This window comes from Gossypium hirsutum, chromosome A08 (genome assembly GCF_007990345.1).
Source record: "Gossypium hirsutum isolate 1008001.06 chromosome A08, Gossypium_hirsutum_v2.1, whole genome shotgun sequence".
In the NCBI taxonomy this organism is placed as follows: Eukaryota; Viridiplantae; Streptophyta; class Magnoliopsida; order Malvales; family Malvaceae; genus Gossypium; species Gossypium hirsutum.
The window spans coordinates 73722914-73727092 of record NC_053431.1 but is presented as its reverse complement, the minus strand read 5'-3'; the positions used below and the strand labels follow the sequence as shown (position 1 = coordinate 73727092).

General features: G+C 34.8%; 1 long non-coding RNA gene across 1 annotated transcript; it reads left to right on the top strand.

The window, feature by feature from the left end:
* Nucleotides 1-1350: 1350 nt before the first annotated feature.
* LOC107896128 (uncharacterized) lies at nt 1351-3746 on the top strand. Its single transcript, XR_001683606.2, has 3 exons — nt 1351-1398; nt 1871-1954; nt 3578-3746. It is a non-coding gene; the product is annotated as an uncharacterized lncRNA (long non-coding RNA).
* Nucleotides 3747-4179: the final 433 nt, after the last annotated feature.

Here is a 4179-nt window from a genome sequence, read left to right as displayed (position 1 = left end):
GTCTCAAGAATATATCAATATATCATCAATGAACACACCAACAAATCTGTCCAAATACAGTCTAAAGATTTGATTCATCAAATCCATGAATACTGCAAGAGCGTTAGTTAACCCAAATGGCAAAACAAGAAACTCATAATGCCCATATCTGGTTCTGAATGTAGTTTTCAACAACTCTAAATATTTAGCCCACAACTGAAAATAGCCAGATCGCAAATCAATATATGAAAATACTGTTGCTCCTTTCAACTGATCAAACAAATCATCAATTCTCGGCAAAGGACACTTATACTTAATCGTAACCTTGTTAAGCTGATGATAATAGATATAAAGTGTCATTATCCATCTTTCTTCTTTACAAACAAAAATTGGTGCACCCCAGGGCAAGAAACTCGATCGTGCAAAACCTCTATCCGTTAACTCTTACAACTGAGTTTTCAACTTTTTTAACTATGTTGGAGCTATTCTATACGGAGCTATCGATATCGGTGATGTTCCCAGTACTAACTCAATAAAAAATTCAACCTCTCTGATCGGTGGTAACCCGAGTAACTCCTCTAGAAAAAAATTTGGATATTCACAATGCACTGATACTAATTCAATCTTCGATTCAGACACCTTTGTATCAAGTACGTAAGCAAGATAAGCATTGCAACCCTATCTCAAATATTTCTGCACTAACATAGCCGATATTGTAACACCCCTAATCCGTATCCGTCACATGAATAGGGTTAGGGAGCATTATTGGAACATTCAGGACATTTACAAATGGTTTAAATTAATTACTATTCATTTACCGATATTATTTATGATGTCCCTTAAATGGACCCTCAAGGCCCAAATAGACTATTAGAATCGAGTTGGAACTTAATCGGGAACTCCAAGAATTTTTCACAAAATTTTCTAAAATTTTCCTAGATGCAGGGCTCACACACTAGTATGGTCTTGTAACAGCCCGATTTTGGGCCTAGTCGGAACAGTGGTTTCGGGACCACTATTCCGAGGCCAGAGAAAATTATTTTAGTATTTTTTATGTGTTATAATATGATTTTATAAGTGCATGTTAATTTTGGTATATTAATTTTAGCAATTTCTAGTCCAATTTCGAAAAAGGACTAAATCGCGTAAAAAGTAAAAGTTGTTTTTTAATACCTAAAGGTGTTAAATTGCCTTGTATCTTATATTGGGGGTCTTTAAAGTGAAATTATGCCATTTAAAGTGTGATGGCCAGCCATGGGAGACAAAATAGTTGAAAAGTCAAAATTAGACAAAATAGTTTTTTTATTAACAAATAAAAAAAAGGAAAAAGCTATCATTTTTCTCTTCCCCTTCACCGAAATATGCAGCAAAGAAAGGGTTTTGAAGTTGGAAAATTTCAGCAACATATTTCCCTTGCTTGTAAGTGATTTTAATGTCTTTGCTTGATGATTTTTGTATTTTTGGAACCCCTAAAGCATAAGCTTTCATAAGAGGGGATTATTTTGCAAAATGATGAAGAGTCTAGGGTTTTACCATGAGAGTAAATGTGTTGTTTGCTTTGTTTTTATGGAAGATTATGAGTCCTATTTGTCTAATAAACAACTTTTGTGAAAGAAGTTGCATGAAAATACCTTAAAAAGGGCTAAATTGCTAAGTTGTAAAATGAGTTGTAAATGTGTAAAATAGTTGAAATTATGAGTTGCTATAGTTATGAAAATGGTTCATCTAGACTCAAGGAGTAAAGAAATGTGATAAAAATTAATTTACGAGCATTGGGGCAAAAGTATAAATATGCAAAAGTTTAGGGGTCAAAATGAAAATTTGTAAAAATATGATTTTTAGACCCATATGAATATTGTGACTGATTGGTATGCTAAATGTGATGTTATAGATGATGAAAATTGAGACTTGGACCTAGAACGGAAAGAAATTGATTTATGGACGAGTATGTCCTTTTCACCTTTGTGGTATCGAGGTAAGTTCATGTGTAAATAATGTAGCATAATTGTTATTTTTAAGTTATTGATGTTAAATATATGATATGCTGATTTCTATCATGAAATATATGCTTTGTGGTTATTTTCGAATAAAATGCAAGTTATGTGTATTATCTGTTAAATATAAAGTGCTATCGAGTATTGGTTTCGGTATTTTACGGAAGATGGCAAGGAGATGTGTTCGAGGAAAATCCCGTTTGAACCTTAGGAATAGATTAGGATACAAGTGACATTTCACTAGGATGGTTGAGCATCCGAACTCGTTGAGTTGAGTCCGAGTTCACTTATGGATGCGAATGTTCAAACTCGTTGAGTTGAGTCCGAGTTCGTGAGATGTAACTAGGCATCCGAGCTCGTTGAGTTGAGTCCGAGTTCGCTTATGGATGCGAACGCCCGAGCTCGTTGAGTTGAGTCCGAGTTCACTTATGGGCGGGTTACATGGTAGCTTGGCTACATATGTGGCATTTATGTGCAAACTTTTCATGTATCCGAATTATATTCCGATGTGTTCAACGGGTAAAATTCTACTCAAATGGAGGAATACTCGAGATGAAAGGGACGTATTGGTAAATGTTGTTAAATGGATACTTTGAACAGGTATGTACTTAACCGTCGGGTTGAAAACTCGACATACCAACAATATGGTAAGATGATAAATGAAAATGTGATATGAATGTCTCGGTGATGATTATACAAACGATGTTGTATTAATTTTGTGAACAGAGATCATGAATGAGTAATTTAGCCTTGACAGATTTGAGTTAGTGCAGTAGTGTAACTTTGAAAATACACTAAAAATAGTGGAAAATGAGTTAGAGGCAGAATAAAATATGGGATTAAATCTTAATGAGTATATTTTCACATGAAAGAAATAGGGGAAGAAAACGAATTCCATATTGTGTGATATTTGAATTCTTGTGAAATAGGGTCTGAATGAATTTGAGATTCCCTGTTCTGAATTTAGAAATTCACCAAAAATTGTACAAAAATTATTAAGAGTCATACCTTACATGCATGGATTCCTTATTGAGTCTATTTTTAGGGGAAACAAACTCCATGGTCGTTGGAATTTTTTACAGGGATAAATTCAGTTTGTAGTGCACAGGGGTCAGAGCGGTCATACCCTAAAATAGGGGAGACTTTAACTAATAAACTGTACTAATTGGCCCAACCAAAAATTCTAGAAATAAATTAGTAAGTATATATATGAGTCTAATTTCAAGAGAAATAGACGAGAACATTATTCGAGTCTTGTACTATGAGATAATTGAACTTTAGTACAGAAGGGTCGGAACTGTCAAACAGTGAATCAGGGGTAACTTTGAGGAATAAACTGTACTATTTGGCTTAACCAAAAATTCTGAAAATTTTATGGAAGAAAGGAAAATAAGTCTAGTTTCAGGGAAAATTAACGGAACTTAATTCGGCATTTCTTAGCTCCAGATATAAATAATTTAGTGACCTTTGCTCAGAAAGACAGCTTGTAGTGAACTTGAGAATATGTTGTAAACATTGATAAAACAAGTTAATGGGTGCTTATTGTTTTCATATGAACTTACTAAGCGAAAGCTTACCCCCCTCTTCTTTCCCATGTTTTCTAGAGTTTCCAGGTCAGCTCGGGTTGGAGGCCGTTAGAGATATTACCACACTGTCAAGCTAACGTTATTGGTGTAGTGATTTCAAGTACTTTGAGCCTATGACATGTATAGGAGTTTAAATATTAGAGTATGTGATATGGCTTTAACCATATGTGTTGGCCTATTTTGATTATGGGGTTGTAAATCTATTTTAATTATGCATGCATGTGCTATGGTATTATGTGATGAGTTTATAATGATTATAGTATGAATGTGGTAGAGATGTGAGTAAAATCTATGATATCTATTGCATGTGAAATTGCCATAATCATGACATGTTAGGAATGTTTAAGTACCTAATTTTGCCATGTTGTATGTTATTGTATAAGTATGCGTGTATCTATTGTGAGTGTGACAAAATGGCTTGGAAAATAGCCTTGTATTTTCCAGGTTTTTGTACACGGGTTTGGGACACGGGCGTGTCCCTAGCACACGGGCGTGTGCTCTATACCCACACGGGCGTATGAAGCCTTGATGCAAGAGATTTTCTAAGTTTTTCATGAGTTCTCGGTTGGGTCCCGAACCACTCCAGATGTATGTTTTGGGCCTCGTAAGCCCGTATATGG